This window comes from Loxodonta africana, chromosome 4 (genome assembly GCF_030014295.1).
Source record: "Loxodonta africana isolate mLoxAfr1 chromosome 4, mLoxAfr1.hap2, whole genome shotgun sequence".
In the NCBI taxonomy this organism is placed as follows: Eukaryota; Metazoa; Chordata; class Mammalia; order Proboscidea; family Elephantidae; genus Loxodonta; species Loxodonta africana.
Window position 1 is genome coordinate 88,359,680 of NC_087345.1, and position 20,302 is coordinate 88,379,981.

General features: G+C 38.9%; 1 protein-coding gene across 7 annotated transcripts in view; it reads left to right on the forward strand.

Annotated features, from left to right (window-relative positions):
* LOC100663385 (cyclic AMP-dependent transcription factor ATF-7) overlaps positions 1–20,302 on the forward strand; it is an 84,041-nt gene that overhangs the window by 22,403 nt on the left and 41,336 nt on the right. Inside the window, exon 1 of one of the 7 annotated variants that reach the window (XM_064284125.1) lies at positions 1–20,302. This exon is cut by the window's right edge and continues 10,680 nt beyond it. The exons of the other annotated variants lie outside the window; for them this stretch is intronic. The gene's annotated coding sequence lies outside the window, so the exon portion shown is untranslated. 7 annotated transcript variants of the gene reach the window in all.

Sequence of the window (20,302 nt, forward strand, 5' to 3'; positions counted from 1 at the left end):
GTGAATCAAAGTGGCTGTTTTATCACTAAGGCAAAGAGTTTAAAGCTGGTATTTTACGTGATCACTGGAGGTAATCAGATCAGAGGATTTGCAGTGTGTAAATCCAAGTTATGAGGAAGTGTAAGCACTCTACCATAATGAAAGCTGCCTTGCTCTCTTCCATATTATTCTACTGGTATTTGTTTTTCAACACACAGTGTTGAGGAATACATGTTGCTCTCTCATCCTTTCTAAAACTGTCCATCTAAATATAAGAAGAAGTCAGGACATTTTTGTTTTGTTTCTTTTGACTGCTAATCCAGAAAATCAGTGCTAGCAGAAAAGGCACACACTTATCTAGGGAAGACAAATCCAACATAGATCCCAAGATCTCACAGCATTATGTAAAGTATACGTTTTCTTAGCCATTTTCCATGTCTGATTCCATGAATTGCATTGTTCTGTGTCAGCCGCCATGTAATTGTTTGCATGCATGTTTATTATGTGTCAGATCATTTTCATCATATGCTTTTTTTAATAAAGTAATTTTGTTGAAACTGCCTCCCCCCCCCCATTTTATACCTTAACTCTTAATCTTAGGCCCTCCCCTAATCCCATGTTCTACAAAAAGATGAAGAGAGGAATACAAAAAAAGAGTCTTATCTGCCTTCATTAATTCATTTTATAGAATCTGAAGGGTTTACTAGTTTCTGTTCAGTTAGGAACATGTCATGTGACTGTCCAGTGACACTTACTGGTAGTATGTGAGATAGCAGACTAGTTCTATTAAACATTATAAGTACTTAGACAAAAAGAAGGAGCTAAGTTCCAGAAATTCCTAAGAATTGGGATTTGAGAGGTGGATGAGATGTGGGTGGTGACAAGGAATGAGCCAGGGTAGAGATTCCAGATTCCAGTAAAGGGTGAAAATTTCAGAAAAGACTAAAAAAGCCATTGTATTCTGCAGTATTCAGCATCCTAGAGTGTAATTCCTTCCTTGTCAAAGTTCTCAACTTTATTACTGATAGCATTTTTCCCCTTGTGGTTTGTATTTTATTTTTTTATAATAGAAGCCAACTGGGAAAATAGGATACGTTTGTTTCAGTTTTCAGACAGCTTTATTGGAGTACATATCTGAACCTGATCCCTCTGAATTTTTGCATGTGAATTTGATGTTACAGTGATTTTCAAAAAGGAGCCCTGGTGGTGCAGTGGTTAAGTGCTTGACTGCTGACCAAAACATTGGCTGTTTGAACTCACCAGCTCTGCCGGAGAAGAGACCTGGTAATCTGCTCCCATAAAGATTACAGTCTAGGAAACACTTTGGGGCAGTTCTACTCTTCCTATATGGTCACTGTGAGTCAAAATCAACTTGATGGCACACAGCAACAACAATATAACTCACATAACTGATACCTGGTGCCTTTTTCACTTCTCTCCTTTACAGGTAGTCCCCAATTTACCACATATTCAAGTTATGACAACCACAATTAAGACCATCTTTTTTTTTTTTTTTTGGCTTTGGCAAACAAAAATTTATTCTCTCACAGTCTAGTAGGCTAGAAGTCTGAATTCAGGGCACCAGTTCCAGGGAAAGACTCTTTCTGTTGGCTCTGGGGGAAGGTCCTTGTCATCAATCTTCCACTGTTGAGAAATTTCTCAGCGCGGGGACCCTGGGTCCAAAGGATGCACTGTTCTCCTGGCTCTTGTTTCTTGGTGGTAGGAGGTCCCTCTGTCTCTCTGCTCTCTTCTCTCTTTTATATCTCAAAAGATACTGACTTAAAATACAACCTAATCTTGTAGATTGAGTTCTGCCTTATTAACATAACTGCCTCTAATCTTTCCTCATTAACCTCATAGAAGTAGGATTTACAACACGTAGGAAAATCACATTAGATGACAAAATGATGGACGGTCACACAATACTGGTAATCCTGGCCTAGCCATGTTGACACGCATTTTTGGGGGACACAGTTCAATCCATAACACCAACTCATAATGACCCCATATGACAGCAGAACTGCCCCACAGGGTTTCCTAGGCTGTAATCTTTATGGGAGCAGATCACCAGGTCTTTCTCCCACTGAGCCAATGGGTAGGTTCAAAGCACCAGCCTTTCAGTTAGCAGCCAAGCGCTTAACCATTGTTCCACCAGGGCTCCTTCACTTGGTTCTAGGTGGTTTTTGTCCTCTCTCTACCCCTTTTTTTTTTTTACTACCCTACTTCCACTACACTTGTTCTTGCTTGTCAACCTGAGAAAGTGACAAGAAACTTGTGAACCCTCTGTAGCACCGGTTTTTTTGGGGGTACATTTTATTGTTAGTAATACGTATGTATGTATTAAAATATATCTCTAAGTTTGTATGTTATATTTCCAACCCCCAAAGACAAAGATCGGATTTATGAAAATACTCATAATAAGAGGCAATAATAATGAAAACAACAAAAAAAAAGATACTTGACTTAAAATGAGAACCAACTTACATTGGAGTTATCAGAATGGAACCCCATCGTAAGTTAGGGACTACTGTACTTTAAAAAGCTACATTTTTTGGTGAAAAGGTTAGAAAAGATTGCTGCCTTCCTGTTTTGGATTCAGGTTACTTGTATCATAGAAAAAGGATGGAAAGCTATAGCTTAAGACTTTGAAAGTAGCAGAATTCATCCCTTTACTTCCTTTGCATGTCAAAACTTTATGGTCAGATGAGATTATAATTCGTTAGTTGTGTTTAGACTCCTTCTAAGTGTCTCCCAATATCTGTTAACAAATACCTCTAGAATGAGATTTCTAGAAGATTTATTGTGATTGCTTTATGTTACTTGAAATGGTGAAAATCTGGCAGAGAATATAAATTTGGTAAAGTGAATCACCTTTGGCCTATCATCCAACTTCCTTATGTCCCTCGAGACCTTTAAGCTATTCATGACCCACTGTCATTGATTCAAATTCTGTTTTCCAGAAATCATAGAATAATAAAAAAAAAAAAAAGTGAAGGCTATGTAAATTCTAGGAGGAAGGACTTAGAATCATGATAATTTTTGCAAAGCATGGTTTAAAACCAACTGCTATAGATGTCCCAAAAAGCAGTGGCTTCTACCAAGTAGAAGATGAAAGAGTGAAAGCAAATTTTAATTCAAGAGTCTAATTCTTAAGAAAGAAAAAAACCTATAGTTCTCTTGGGTTATTTCAGTATCTGTTCCCTGCCCAAGTTTTATGATGTGCACCCCAAAACTCAGAAAACATCTTACGTCTTAATACTAAGTGAAGGTGAAAGGAAAATTCACCTAAAATAGACTAGTGGATTATGCTCTCCACCATATAATCAAAACCACCAGGCTTTCAATGGATACGTAAACATGTTTTGGTTGCTAGGTCTTTAATGGCAGTTATTTTTGGATTCTGTTCATGATCCACTTCCCAACAGCAAGTCTGATGTGACACAGCTGAGTTCTAAATATGCTGCATGTACTTTTTTTAAAAGATGGCTGCTCAAGGTTGTGCTCTCTACATTCTTATCTTAAAAGACAGGTGATAAGAGTTTTTCTAGCCCTCTCCTCTCAAGTCTCCTTTTGAGACTCTTTGTTTCCCTTGAGACCTCATCATCCTCATGAAGAGGAACTCCGGAGAAGTAGTACTCCTGCTAATACCTCTCTATGGAATATGGTAGCAGGAGTAGTTAACACAGCTACCTCCTGAGAATGGGTTAGTGTTGTTAAGGCAAATGGTGCCCCAGATACCCTGTTGGCAAAGGACTGGTTGAATTTGAATTGTATAGGTTTTTGAAATGTTTATTGGATGGCACCTATTTAAAAACATTGTGGCTATAAAATAGCTTTGCCTCTGTGTTATTGTTAAAATAATAGAAATATAGTTTGATGCTGAATCTAGGAAGTCATCTAAGTTTTTAACGCTTTGGGGGATGCTTGTAATTGAAGGTAGGTGGTAAAGATGTTTTTTTGAATGTGGAAGCAGGAATAATTACTGTGTCTCTGTCAGTATTCTTGAATTTGGGGTGTTACTTCATGTGGGTACAATTAAATAACTTTTGTATGCTTTGGTCCCCGGGTAGCCCAAGTAGTTTGCAGTTAGTTGCTAACCTAAAGATTGGTGATTCAGACCCACTCAGTGGTCCTGTGGAAGAAAGGGCGGGTGATCTGCTTCTGTAAAGATTGTAGCAAAGAAAACCCTGTGTAACACAGAGTCACCATGAATCAGGATCAACTCAACGGCAGTGGGTTTTTTGGGTTACAATTAGGTAGCTTACCTTTTGAATGCTTTTTATCTAGTTTTTATTACGAGGAGTCAATACCTTTCTCCTAGTCATACGACACTGGTTTGTAATCCAAATTATGCAGATTTAAGTAGTCCTGGTTATCATAATCAAACCTTTGAACAGAGCTTATTTCTTAGAATGTCTGTTTTCTTGAGAACGGGAACACATTTCCTCTAAGGAGATACTACTAATGGACAGTTAGTATCATCCTGTTATTAGCTATTAAGACAAGTTTCTGTCATCACCACTCAATATCAACTCTGTTCTTTTAAGAAAAAACCTTTTGATTGTTTCTCAATCCAGTCTGATTCTGAGGTGCTGTTACTCTTTTTATCCCAGTGGACATTTAGGTACAGATTGAGCTTCTGTTCATATCTTTCTAACTGCAGCATGAAACATATAACTAGCTCATAGACCTCCGGGACCTGCTTTCCCTTTCTAAGGCCAAGAATAGCGATAGAGCCCTAGCTATGGTGGGATCGAGGGCAGCTTCTTTTACCTTCTTATCTTGTCATATAACAGGAATAACGTTTATGGTGCTGTAGTCCTGGCTTCACTTGGCATTTAACCAACCTCCAAAGCTGTTTATTGCGTTGTATCCTCTGCCTTCGTGAACATTATCCCTTAAATCTCTATTGCTTGTAATATATGAGGCAACAAATAGGTTCTATGATTGGTTAAATGCTGGCATGCTGCAAAGGTATATGTTTTATTGCCTATATAACACAGATCTACAGAGCTTATTCCTGTTATCCCAACCCTCCCATTATACAGGCCATACTCGTGCTATGGGACTCAGGATCTTTAATTCTGTCTCTTTGGCAAGGTTTCCTATTACCTGGCCTGATCACAAAAGAAAAACAAGGAAGAATGAGTTGGTGATGATTGCTTTATGTTAGGGGAGCATCTTGAATTGGAGAATAACAAGGGGAAGAAATGGCTCTGGTAGGTAAATGCCATTTGTGGTGGTATATCCTGTGTTTACATCCTTCGACAGGTGAGGGCAATTTCAGACAGACAAATAAGCCTTTCTAACTCACCCCTGCCAAGAGTTAAAAAAAATTCAAATTTAATAATTCATATTTCATTCAATAATTCATCCAGTTCCCATCTGGTAACAGTGTCTGCATGCTGTCAGGCAGCAGAAAGTACAGTGCATTTTACACAATTAGGACAAATGCTAACCTTATTTTTTATCATAATATGTTGATTTTGCAGTAACATTCAGTTCACTCTGAGTATGCTGCAGTTTTATGTAACTGTTCTGTGATGGAAACAGACAGCTGTTTTGTAACATATAGACAAAATTGGAACTGGGATTAAAAAAAATGTGAGAACAGGGAATTAAACCCAAATTTTTAAACACGTAATCTGACTCTCTTGACACTTGCCCTTTGAAATATGTAGTTGGTTATTTTGGTTTTTCATATTTATTATTATGTTACCAATAATATAGTAGATTAAAAGCATCCTTGCTCCAGTGGACAAAAAACAAAACCAAATCGGAGTTATAGTTATACCCAGGAAATTAAGGTGAACTTTTTCAGTTACTCACTATTGTTTTCCTTGGGTACAACTAAATATTTGGAATGAAGGCCCAGCAACTGTTCTCAGAGCACTTCTGGTGGGGGGAAAAGTATCCCGCATCTGTATTCCAGTTCTTCTTAAATCAGGAGAGGGGCTCTTTCTTAATCCCTTCTTTTATGAACTGCTGAGTTTATAAAGTGCCTTCTGGATCTGAGAACCTGCCCTTCATTAATCCCTGTTTTTCGTACAGTTGCAAAACCGCATTATCAGCTAGGTTGTTGACTTACAAGATGCTGTCATCATTAGATAGAATTTTTCGTTGTTTGAGCAAATAATCCTCTAGCTAATGTGATGGATTAAAAAACAGCCAATGTGCTCCCTTTCTCTGGTTAACGTGTTTCTTTAATGCAGGTTGAGTTGCTCAGCAGTCACAGTTTGTCTGAAGCCCTTGTTGGGGCTTACTGTGTATGTGGATTCATAACACATCTGTGTGTACATCTACAGTGCTGTATAAATAATAATAAGTAATCACCAGATGGCCTATAACTGCTCCTCTGGACCTGCTGGGTCTCTTGAAGCTGTTAGTAAAGTCTTCTGGCGTTTTGCTGGGGAAAACTTGTCATAGATTTATTTCTAAAAAAATTCAAACTCACAACTGGGTGTTTAGAACTAGATATTGCTGTCTGTGTTGTAAATATTTAACAGGCTTTGTACAATGACAAGTAAAAGCGCCATTACTAACCACACACAGTGGCTGTGGAGCTCTTCTTCCCTCACGGCCATTTAGAAAGGAAAAGAAATGCCGATAAATTGTGTGTCGTGAACAAGGTGCAGGAGATGCTCTGTGAAGCTCTTTCTAAGAAGAAAGAAAACGTCACCATTCTGCTCAAAAGACTGTAACTGGGCAAACTTAAGCTTTTTAACCAGTGACTTAAAAAAAAAAACCCAGGCCCCTTTTAAATTGGATTTTGTGTTACAAGAAAAGCTCCTTCAGCTGGAGTCTAGCCAGAGCTGGGTTTTGATCCTAAGTGAGTCTTTATAACCAATGATATACCCTTTGAAAGGGTTACAGTCGCAAGTGTTAGTAGACACTTAGCTAAATTTCAGGCTTTTGGTTATGTTTAAAAATTTGAGAATCACAATATTATGTGCAAAACAAAACATCTTTTATTTTTTGTCCTCTTGCCATTAATTTTCACGGAAAATGTTGTATACTTTGGGGAACAAAATCACCACCATCTTCTGGTTTTATGCTTAGGATTTTCTGTGCTGTGTTTTGCTGTTACTGTTGCTCTCGCTTCAGTACCTGTTCCAGGGCCCCCCTTTGCTCAGGATGGCAATTCGTGTTTTAAAAATCAAAATAGAACTGCTTACCTCTGAATTTTACTGGGGTTTTTGTTTGCTTTGTTTATCATATCAAAAAAAAAAAAACAACCCACTGCCATTGAGTTGATTCCAACTCATAGTGACCCCACAGGGTTTCCAAAACTCTAAATCTTTATGGAAGCGGACTGCCACATCTTTCTCTCGCAGATCTGCTAGTGGTTTTGAACTGCTGACCTTTTGGTTAGCAGTCTAGCGCTTTAACCACTGCGCCACCAGGGCCAAAAATGTTTTAAACAGAAATCGAGTATCTTAACTCTCGAGCCTAGTTTTCTTTTTTCTGTTGAAAGTTGAATCTATTTAACCTCAGAGGGACTGTCCTTTAAATTATAGCACAATGAGTGTTACTTTTGAGTTAGAATGTATAGAAAGCTTTTATCTTTCAAAATCTCATCTTGAAGAAATGGCATACACATTGTGATGGATAAAAGCTATTAATAGTTTATTGTAGAGAGATTTTACATTTTAAATTTTCTCTCACAAAATTACCATATCACAGATAGGATTTCAAGAAGGAAGACATTTGGGGGCATCGTAGAGAAAAGATGAAAGCTTTGGGGTTTATCTCTTTGTTAACAACACCTTTGTTTTTTCTGAGAAATTTCTTTGTGCAGTGAAATACACTACGTAAGATTGCGCTTTGGTAAGAATCTGGACTGTTTGCAATTGTCATGTGAAAGCACAGAGAGAATGAGAATGAATTTTGTGAAATTAGCCCATTCCCAGTCTGGCACACCATGTGCACTGTGTGGCTGCTGATTCTCCTGGCAGATTGAAGAGCTGAATCAACTTCTGCTCTGAAGACTGAAATTGCCAGCCATCATTCCAGCTTTTAAATCTTGTTGTTCACATAGATGATGTCATATTTTGAGCAAACATAGCTGTGTCTTTAGATCCCAGGTGGAATTTGCAATTCCCTGGATTGGAAGGAAAGAGTTCTTCCTTTTTGCCTTTGAAAAACCTGAGTGTCTTTAGAGAAAGTCAGTGGAATATATCTGCAGCCTTGCAGTGTCCTTTGAGTCATTGTAGAAAACTGAGTGCTCTCTTTGGCATTCAGCAGATTGGCTGTCAGAGTTGCAGCTCTGCTTATCAAAGACATGGCCTCTCAAAGAGCCATTTATGTTATTCCAGAGAGAATCATCCTATAACAGAAGGAACTTTCTCCTCCCAGGGGTCAGATCTTCCTTTCTCCTCCCAGGGGTCAGATTTCTTTTGATACTGGGCAATTATCACTTGATTTTCCTGAAAAATAGCTCAATCCACCATAAAGGTTAGCAGGAGCACAGGTTGCAGACTTGGTTACAATGACAAGCTCTGATTCCTTAGCCACAGGGAAAGGGTGACACTTGTAGTATGCCAGAGGCTTAATGGTGGTGATTTTTCTGCTGAGTATCTTGGCTTCCCTTCTGTTTCTCTGAGGGAGATAACATTTGCTTTAGTTTTTTGCATACCAGTCACTATGAAATACCATTGTAAGAGTGTCTTTCTCTCCTTCTTCACTTTCTCAAACCTCTTTGTCTTTAGTTACTTTCCTCTCCAAACTGAGCTCAACCCTTCCAGTCTAATTTTTTACATCTCACCTTTCTCTTGTACAGCTTATGTTGTCTCTTATTAGCCATTGTACTTTGTGGGGATTACTAACCAGCATTTCCTCTTAATTTTTTAAAATTGTAAGCAGATAACTGTGTGATTGGGAATAGTTGGAGCAAAGGGGAGAGAAAATTGGACATGAGAAGCCACAAATCCAAAGTCCCTCTAAGACTCCAAGAATTTATCCAAAGAGACTTAGATGGCCAGCATTTCTTCTCTACCAGGAGTGTCCCTGAGGCTATAGGAATTGGCTTGCATAGCAATAGTTTTGATGGCTCTGGGTATTAATTGCTCCTTGGAAGCCTGATGGGCCCATTCTACTCTGTCCCTTAGGGTTGCTAAGAGCCAGAATTGACTCGGCAGCAACATGTGTGTGTAGGTATTAGGAGCAAGCACACGATGAACACTGAATGAGCTCTATCTTGGGAATCAAGGTAACAGGGCTGGGCAAAGCAAAAGGAAGTAGAGCCCACAACCCTTTTTTCTTTGATGAGGTTGAGGACAATAAAGGTCCCTTTTCTCCCTTCCTCTCATGGCCAGCTTATATGTAACTGGAAAAAAATCAGTGCAATTTAAAGGCCAACAGGAAAAAGTCCCCATCCAAAAATAAATCCCTGAACTTCTACATTAGTTAAAAATTTGTATAAATTAATAAGGTCCTGGAAAAGTGTAGGTGCCATCATTCATACTTTAGTATGAGTTAATTTAACCACAGAAGTAATATTGAATACATTAAGGAATAAGATGTTTTTATTTGGAGTTAGGGGATAGTAGAGACAGCTGGTTTAAGTGGGATCATCCCTGAGCAAAGGAGTTGTTGTTTTTTCTACTACAGACTAATTAAGAAGTCTAAATGTTAAGAAAGGCCCCCAAACACTGGAACCAACCTAATTCTCTTTGAAGAAAAAGAGGGAAGCATTTCTACCTTTATCCACTGTAGAAAATTTAGATTGATAAAATGTGGGCAAAAGTGAATGGCTTGGTTGCTTTAGCTCTAGGACTCAATTAGCTGCTTAGGGTTCTAGCTCCCTGGCATTGGGTAAGATCTCTTTTTGTAGAAACATTGTCTCTTTAGCCTCTAGATTTGGTTACATATAAGAATCTTCCCATCTTGGCCTCAATACTAATGTCCTCACTTGTTGACTGACTGTGATAAAATGACCATTAGCCTACTGTCATGGATTGAATTGTGTCCCGAAAAATTGTCCATCAGCGTGGCTAGATCATGATTCCCAGTATTGTATGATTGTTGACCATTTTGTTATCTGATATGATTTCCCTATGTGTTGTAAATCCTATCACTATGTTGTAATAAGATGGATTAGTGGCAATTATATTGATGAGATCTACAAGATTAGGGTCTTAAGCCAATCTCTTTTGAGATATAAAAGACAGAAGTGAGCAGAGAGACATGGGAACCTCATACCATCAAGAAAGCAGTGCCAGGGGAATGTGTCCTTTGGACCTGAGGTTCCTGTGCAGAGAAGCTCCTAGGCCAAGGGAAGATTGAAGACAGGTACCTTCTTCCAGAGCCAACAGAGAAAGCCTTCCCCTGGAGCTGATGCCCTGAATTTGAACTTGTAGCCTACTAGACTGAGAAAATTTCTCTTTGTTCAAGCCATCTGCTTGTGGTATTTCTGTTATAGCAGCACTAGATAACTAAGGCACTACGGAAGGTTTTGTAGCATGATTAGTATCGATTAGCTCAGACCAGCAGGTCATGTATGTGTACATGAATATACAACTTAGGAAATGGTGTTTATATAGCATGCAGAAAAATTATCTTTCCACCCAGAGAGCATATGAGGGAATAGGAGAGAACACAATACAAAGAAAATTGTTTAACTTTATCAATGTAATAATAACAGTAACAATAGCTGAGCTCTTATCATGTACTGTTCAAAAGTGCTTTATAGGTATTATTTTATTTAATCCTAGCAACCTTCTAAAGTGGGATTTAGTATTATCCCCATTTTAGAGATGAGGAAAGTAAAGCTTAGAGAGGTTCAATAACTAGTATATGGCCAGATAGTATTTTGTAGTGGAGGTACAGCACAAACCCAGACAGTTAGACCTCAGAAACAGCAGTCTTAACTACTAGGCTAAACTTCCTTGTTCCTTTCCATACACAAGTAAATATGTACACCTAGCATAGAAAATAATGAATAGTGATTTGTTTGGTGAATGGTCCAAATTCAATCAGTCAAGTAAGTCCTATCTGTGGTTTGTCACTGCCCTGGGCACCTGGCTGCCTTACCAGAGAGCTGGATCTACAACTGAGCTCTGCCTATCCCAAAAAAAGATAAGAATTCTTTCACTTCATTTCACTAAAACGAAGAGACCCCTCTGGAACTGCCTCAGCCGTAATTTACAGTGTTTTTTATCTGCCCGGAAATGCTCCTGAGATGTGACTAACTTTCTCTGACGTAAACAACCACCATTTTGGAGCAAGAACGTGATTTTAAGAGGGGAAAGAAAATTAATTCTGGACCAATTAGAAATTAGAACTAGAAAACTGGGAACTAGAAATTATGGTTTCAGTCCTTCAGTAATAGGCCCAAAGAAGCAATGTGGTGTCATCTTTGTGAATTCTAAACTCTGTCGCTTCCTGATTCATATTCACTTCTTCCTCGCCTTACTTTTATGCCTGTAAGTTCCCCAGATGGAAAAGATGGTATCTGGGTATTTTCCTTTGTGTAGTACCAGGCACTAGTGGGACTTATGGTCTAGTGACTGCCATATTGATTGATAAGAAGAAGAAATACGATTAAGGTGGAATTAGGATGTGATTAGAAGTATTGTAAACAGTAGTGAGATGTGTGATCTGCCCAGTGATTGCTAACTCATTTATTCTCTGAAGCTTTTGACATGATTGTATGAAAATTCTTCTCAATTCAGGTCTCACATCCCCTCCTTTAACTAGCTTGATAGCACTACCATACATACCACATATCTGTTCTTTCCTTTTCTCTTACCAACTGTGTTGTGTTAATGGACATTTCTCTTATGATTGGAAGTGAAACTATATGGCCAAGTAGATACATGGGAATATTTATGTGAACTAATATAAATGATAAAAAAATGTGGAGATACACATAAAGGATCAAAAGGGTTAAGAGAGTCTTGTAGTTGATATTTATAGTAAAGGGATTCTTTGTTTTGTCTGAATGTCTTTATCTTTCGCTGGGAAGCTTCTTAAAATATACATTTTACTTCTTGATTCTGACAATGATTCATTGTGTAACTGTGGGCTCTGTGAAATGCACTCTGATTCCAACTGCCAGAGATACCTGACTGGAGCCTTGTCTTTTCTACCTCAAACCGTCCAGTCAAGTTCTTGGCTTCAGAGCTGAAAATGCCTCCTTGGCCATGGTCCCAAACTACCAAAATGATCGCTTTACATGTCCAAAGGTCTCACTTGTTTAAGTTGCTGGGTACCTCTAACAAGCCATTTACTTGTGTGTCTGTGCACACTGTGTGTTTGTCTATCTCATTGTTTGTTCAGGAGGGGTAAACATATCAACCTGTCCCTGCTGTCATTGCCAGGAGTTTTCTTTAAAACTAAATGCAAAGAAAAGATGATTCCAGGCAACAACCAATAGAACAGAGACTACAAGCTTGGCTCCTAAGAGATTATCAGACAGGCAGTGACAGCGTAATAGGAGGGATGGTGATTTTTTTTTTTTAAGCCTATACTGTTAATACTAAGCCTCAGTTACCTTCTTTCCCTATCTCTGTTTTTGGGCTTTCTACCTCTCTCTCTCATCCCCACCCCCGCAAGGAAAAAAGATATCTTTCATTGGTGTAGTTATTTGAATCAAGTGAAAAAAGGTACTGTTGAAATAATTTGAAAGATCTCAATCGTGTTATCTACATGGAGTTAGCTGTATAATACTACAGTGGCCAAACAGTACGTAGACATCTGTTGCTTCAATGAGCATCATTTTTTTTACATAGAGGCAACCTGTGCGCATTAATTTTTTCACTGTATTTATTATGTTCATAACTTCAGGCGTTTGTCATTTTACTTCAGTTTCAGGTATTTCTTAGAACTAAGGAAGAGACTGTAGTCCTCTTAGACTATATTGAGAGGGGACGATGAAAGCAGTTATCTTAGTCTAGATGTCTGTTTTATAAAGCACTATATGAGACTCAACACTTTAGCTATTCCCTCTTCAGCCTTTTCTTCTCTTCTAAGTTCTACTTAGGTAATTGTAATAGTAAAAAAGGAAGACTTTATTTCAGCATTCTTTCACTTTATACGTATTTGAAACTGCAGTTGGACAAGCCCTAACTGAGTCTTGTATTTTCAGTTATGCACATTTGACTACCCAGAAGAGAGAGAGTTGTGTGCACATACCAGCAGCTCTTGGCAGAGCAGTGGTTAAAGGTTTGAACATATTTGTACCTTGCTGGCTATTCCCTTAGTCCTCAGGGAGACATTTTGCTCCTCTGTAGACAGTAATCAGCTTGTCAGAGTGGAATGGCTTTTTGTTTTTTCTTTATCTAGTAAAATACAGTGGGCTAAGCCTTTCTGGGAAGCAATTTCTTCCTCCACTGCATGAACAGAAGGTCGAGGATGCTGTCTCTGAAACAAAGGGGAGGTGGTGATAGAAAAATCAGTGGCTAGGGCGTAATTGAATTGGAGCGCTGTCAAGGAGACAACAATTCTTGCTTAGAAGCTGGACATTCTGCTATGCTTTGCTTTTCTGTCTTAACATTAGAATAATAAGCAATGAATACTTAAGGCTTAATTTTTTACATAGTATAAGCACTATTCACTGGCTCTTTTATGAGCGTTGTATGATAATAAACATGCAACAAGCTATTCACTTTTACTTAGTGGCTTTTAATCTTTTTGGTTCGTGAGCCAAAGTAAGAAATATATTTTACATTACAACTTAAAACATGTTTGCTTAATAAAAATTAGAGAGTCACATAACAGTATTCACCTGTACCTAAGGTTTTTTTGGAATGTGATGCACTCTGATTTTTTATTTCACTCTGGTTTTTGTTTTTAAATACTGATTAAACCAAACCAGTTGAGGTCGAATTGATTCTGACTCATAGCAACTCTATACTGTTTACAAACCACTAAATTGATTTCACCACCCATTAATAGAGCATGTCCCACAGTTTGAAAAACCCTGTCTTAGCCTTTATCAGGATATCATTAAGAAAAGCAGAATTATCCAATGTAGGCTTTCCTGGCCCCCTTCCTATCTACTTTATAACTTAAAAAAGAAGCTCCTCAAGTTTTCTGGTCATGCCACTAATTTGTGCATGAATAAGTTGTGGGTCTTAATGCCCTTAAAAAAACAGTTGCCGTCTAGTGGGTTGCAACCCATGATGACCCCATGTGTCAGAGTAAAACTGTGTTCCATAGGGTTTTCAATGGCTGATTTTTTGGGAAGTAGATTGCCAGGCCTTTCTTCTGAGGTGCTTCTAGGTGGCCTCAGCTCTCCAGCCTTTCAGTTAGAGCCAAGCACGTTAACTGTTCGCACCACCCAGAAACTCCCTTAATGCCCTTAAAACAAAAAAACCCATTGCTGTCAAGCCAATTCCAACTCATAGTGACCCCATGTGTTACAGAGTAGAACTACTCCATAGCATTTTCTTGACTGTAATCTTTACGAAGGCAGATGTCCAGGCCTTTCTTCAGTGGCACTGGTGGGTGGGTTTGAACCACTGACCTTCTGGTTAATAGTCAAGCACAAGCCATTTACACCACCTGGGCACCTTTGATGCTCTTAGTCTCCTTGAATCGTAAGGAGAGTTTCAAGTAAGATGAGCTGATGGTTCCCGCTGTTTCGGCAAGATGCATCCTATCTCCATTATTTCCTCTGACTCCCCCAAAAACTTCAAAGCACAAGGAAGCAAGTTTGTTTGCTAGCTGTCATATAGAGCAACCAGCAGTATCTCATTGAACTTACCCTAGAGAATTAATGTTCTCTCTTAATCCATTTTTGAGCTAGATCCCTGAAGGTGTATAGACTTGATTAAAGTTCTGATTAGGGCTTTATTTGCCTTCAGAGCAAGTCCCAGTGGGAGAGAAAGAATCTTATGGTTCATTTAACAGATTTTTTTCAATGTTGCTTGTATACTGGGCACAGTGGTAGCATCTATGAATGTAACATTAAGTAACAGACACGGTCCCTATCTTCAAGGCACTTATCACCTCCTGCAGTTAACCTCAACTTTCTATAATGAGCAGATCACCTTACTTTTAATAGTTCTCTATCCTACAAACAGTGAAAAGATTAATGTGGTTTATGATTTTCTATCTCTTCTCAGCAGTCTCCTTCCTCAGCCTACTGAGCCTAAATGCAGAATGTCTTGTTTCTTTCTGCAAAACTGTAACCCTCTCTTACAGTCATAGAAACTCCCACTTAGCATGAACCCCTCTGATTACTACTGTATGCTTATAGCTTCCACTGTGCTAAAACATCTGACATGTTTTACTTTTGAAAATCAAATGTTTGGTGGTAAGGGAGTCAGGAGAAAAGGGTCCAATAAAGGCCTAAGAAGTGTACCTCAGATGTGAACTGAGAGGTCTGTTTGAGTACTTAAACAGTTCTGTGAGTGCATTCTCAGTTATGATGAGTCTACTCAGTGCCTCCTGGGCTCACCCCCAGTATTGTAACTTAGTCTACCTACCGCACAAAAGTAGTATTCAGAGAAAAAAGTAAATTTCTTTAAGTGGAATGTCATCACATTAGAAAATTCAGATGATAAAGGACTACATACATGGATCATTGTTGTTGTGTGCGTTGAGTCGATTCTAACTCATAGCAAACCTCCAGGACAGAGTAGAACTGCCCTATAGGGTTTCCGAGACCGTAATCTTTACAGAACAGACTGCCACATCTTTCTCCCTTGGAGCAGCTGGTCAGTTTGAACCACCAAACTTTTGGTTAGCAACCAAGTGCTTAACCACAGCTCCACCAGGGCTTCTCATCCATACATGGATAGAGAGTGGGAATACAGAGGGCGGTCAGCAACACACCAGATATCCTGGAGTTCAAAATCGTATTAAATAAAGCGTTCCTTAAAATAGAAGCAACCTGGAGGTAGCCATAACCCTATGTGACTCTCAGTTAATTCAGAATATCTGGTTTTTGGTGGGAGAAGTAAAGTTGGTGGGTAGGAGGGTTCTTTTCTCAAATTTTTATTTGTGAGATCATTGAGAAATGATAAGTGCTGATATCTGGTTTCTGTTAAGTGATGTTTATTTCCAGGCAGACAGGTGAGGGTTTATGGTTGTGGATATAATTGTTTCGAATTTATGTCACTTACTAATCAAAGGGTTGGTAGTTAGAACCCACCCAGTGGTGCCACAAAAAAAGGCTTGGTCAATGCCTCAGACAGGGATTGGACTGGACTTATGGGATAGAAAATGTTGCTGGTGAGAAGTGAGCTTCTTGGCTCAAGTAGACACATGAGACTATGTGTCTGGAGGGGAGATAAGGAGGCAGAGGGGGACAGAAGCTGGCTGAATGCACACAGAAATACAGGATGGAGAGAAGGAGTGTGCTGTCTCATTAGGGGGAGAGCAACCAAGAGTATATAGCAAGGTGTATATAAATTTTTATATCAGAGACTGACTTGATTTGTAAACTTTCACTTGAAGCGCAATAAAAATAATAAAAGGCTTGGTGATCTGCTTCTGTAAAGATTATAGCCAAAAACCCCTGTGGAGCTCAGTTCTCGTGTAACACATGGGTTCACTCTAAGTCAGAATCGACTCTATGGCAGTGGGTTTGGTTTTTTGCCTTTTTTTTTTTTTTGGTATTGATGGAAACGGTTAACATGGCTGGCTGCTAACTGAAAGGTAGGTGATTCGAGTCTACCCAGAGGTGCTTCAGAAGAAAGGCCTGGAGATCTACTTCTGAAAAATCAGCCATTGAAAACCCTGTGGAGCACAGTTCTTGATGGCCGCTGGTATTGGTAGATTATGAGAAGATTGTATACGTATTAATTTCCTGTGGCTGCTGCAACAAATGACTACAAACTGGGTGGCTTAAAACAACAGAAATTTATTCTTTCACAGTTTTGGAGTCCAGCCGTCCAAAATCAGGGTATCAGCAAGTCCTCACTCCCTCTGGAGGCTCTAAGGGAGAATCCTGTCCTTGGTTCTTCCAACTTCTGGTGGCTGCCAGCATTTCTTGCCACATATCTCTGCTTCCATATTCACATTGCCTTCTGCTCTCTCTGTGTGTGTCTAATCTCCCTCTGCCTGTTTTGTGAAGACACTTGTGGTGGCATTTAGGGCCCACCTGGGTAATCTAGGATAATCTCCTCATGGAAGGATCCTTAACTTAATCATATCTGCAAAGACTTTACCATGTAAGATAATAGTCACAGGTACCAGGGATTAGGATGTGGACATATCTTTGGTAGCCTACCACCTTATCAGTCTACCACACCATAGTTGAAATCTGCATTTCAGTTCATTACAGTGAATTGTTACCTAGAGGTGAGGACTAGGACTTCCAAAGGCTTAGTTCCCTCACTGGCACCCATCAGTATGCTTAGTGATCTTTGTGTTTGTCTTTTCTTTCCTCTCTTCCGCTAACAGATGAGAATGTTATAATGAAGGTTAATGGGATCCCATTAGCACTTCCTGGTTTGCCTACAATGTGACATAATAGGGTGGGAGATCCTATGTAATTGGAACAAGTTGTTATCATTTTAGAGCCAGGTCAAAAATTGAATATGGATTTTTTACAAACATCTCTCAATGAGAGACTTAGTGTACACAAAGGATCCCTTGTAAGAATAAAATCAAAGGCATTTCCTTTGTGTGTTCTGCCAGATATCTCCAACCTTGAAGAAGCCTGGGGACAAATTTCCGGAAATTAGCCCATGAATATTTTCCTCAATTCAGTCAGACCTTCGTTAGCCTTTATAGGTTCAATTCAGTAAAAAGATTTGAGCATCTACAATGTGCCAGACACCATGCTAGATACTAGTGACAGATACATAAAACCTCAAAGTATTCACAGTCTGATAGGGGAGTCAGACACATAAAAATATGATTACATTGTTAAATGGTCAGTGTAATAGTATAAGTATTTGCAAGTACTGCGAGGTCTGGTAGACATCAGGGAAGGCTTCATGGAGGAAATGATGCTTTAACAGGTTTTGAAAGATAAATAGAAGTTCGCCAGACAGAGAAGATGGAGATGAACATTCCAGACATAAGAGAACAGCAGATATAAAAGAATGAAACAACACGTTGTGTTCAGAGAAACTGCAAGTAGTTTGATATTGACGGAGTGAGAATTATGATGGAGAGCAACAGTAGATGAGGCTACAATTAGCAGGTGCAGTTTCCTCAGTTGGTGATGTTGCTGCTGTGTTGAATAGTTATCAGAGCCCAGAAGTGTGTGGATAAGTGCTACTGTTGGGCAGTGTAGGTTCCATTCTTTTTCTTTGCTTGCCTGCCTGCCTTTAATGTAGACCTCTATTCAGGGGCCAACATTCTAAAAAATCTTTCTTATGGCTAAAAAGCTAATATCCAAAATCAAAGTTCCTCATTTACCTAGTTTTATTAATATAAAGGTAGCTGCGCAAAACTTTCCAGGGTAGACACAAAGATAATCAGCTGAATATGTCAACAAGTTAGGATAAGAATTTTTTCTGCATTTAAAATAGTGATTAGACATTATCAGAGCACCCCACCAGCTTCTGGTTTATTTAGGAGATCCGTGAAACCATCTGAGCCTTTGTCCTTGCCTATTTCTTTACCAGCCCACAACTTCTTCTGTGGTTGCTAAGTCTCTGGGCACTTAATCCTTTGATAGCTTGTTTAAAATAAAAGCTTAGTTGCTGCATTTTGGAATTTTTTAAGTGTGTGTATGTGTGTGTGTGTGATTGTAAACTTGTCCCAGTCATCTAAGCTGAGAGGCTGAGATCTCTGTCTCTTATCCAGCTTTATATTTTCTTTTGGCTTGACTGTTACAGTGCTAAATTATATAAGTTCTTGAAGGGCAGGTTTTAGTTATTGTAGGCTCTGTAACATGACTCATATATGCTGTGCTCAGCTCACTGTAAGCATTCAAAAACTCCTGTATTATCAAGAAGTGTTTCCAGTATTATTTTTCCACAATGAAATTTTCAGCAGTCCAAGCCAAAACATAGTGTAGTAAATTTACCTAATTTTGATGATTACGGTTCACACTGTAAAAACTGTCTTTGTCCCTTCCACCCATTGTGAGATCCAGGGATTGCAACATCTACTGTGTAGCAAATTAGAAGATAAAAGTGCTTGATGTGTTTTTCAAGAACTCTGTACCTCATAACATACAATAAAAATTTGGGAAGAAAGATGAGACTGAAAAATGTAAATGTGTAATGTCAACAAGAATGAAATAGGGCCAAGTAATAATTATTTTGGCCAAAAAAGAAGCTTTCCTTGCTTTGTTAAGAACCAGAGTTATCCCTTTGGGGACTTTAATGGTACCCCAACTAAGTGGCTGCATCTGGAAAATAGAATACTAAAAGGTCTACTACCATTAGGCAAGAGCTGTGGAGAAAGCAATTAGCCATGTAATTGACACAGGACCAGGCCTCACTGAATTGCAGCTGGGATTTCTCTGCTCCTGGGCACTGGTCCTTTAAAGTTTGTTGAGCATCTAAATCCATCCATGTAAGTAGTCATCATCTAAGGAAAGATAATGGATCTGTCCTTGTTAATTCTTAAGCATAGTTCCCAAGAGTGCCCTGGAGTTTAATAAAGAGCTAGATATTAGACATTGGGAGAGAAGGATAGGCAGGAATAAGAAGAGATGTGGCTCCAACTTAAAACTCCCTACTTTAGTAAAGAATGATCTTTAATTGCCACAATTTCAAGAGCAGCATCCTAAGATGCCTTTCTCTTACCATTTTTTCCTTCCCAAAAAGCCCAAACAGTGCTATAGCTATTGTCTCCAAGGAAACCTGGGACAATAGGTGACTATGAGGTAGAGTAATTTATTTCGTATACTATGTAAAAGTGAAAATGGGATTTTACATTAAGGTTCAACTGATAAATGTTCACAAAGATGTAGAATAACATACTTTCTTGCATATTCCATCTCCAAGTTGCTCAGTTTAGAAAAGAGGTAGAGATAGAAAATGAGGAAGAATCTGTACATTTCTGAAAATCATCATGTATTACGAATGGTTTCAGTTGCAAGTACTTGACTGACAGTAGCTCAAAACTATACGAACACTTGCAACACAAGAAATCCAGAATTAGGGCTGTTCCAGTAGCCAGGTAAGATAATCAAGGACCTAGATTCTTTATACCTCTCTGCTCCACCATTTTTAGCTTTTACTCCTTGTTTGTTGCCTCACTGTCACAAGATGAGGAAGGAGAAGGAGTAGCACCAGGAACTCTCCTTTTTTAGCTCCCCGTTTTCGACGGCACTGGGTTTGGTTTGTTTTTGGTTTTTATAATGAAACAAAAGCTTTCGCAGAAGTACCGCCCTCCGCCTCATCCCCAGTATTTGCCGGAACTGTGTGACAGGTTTAATCCTAGCCACATAGGAGCCTGGGAAAGTATC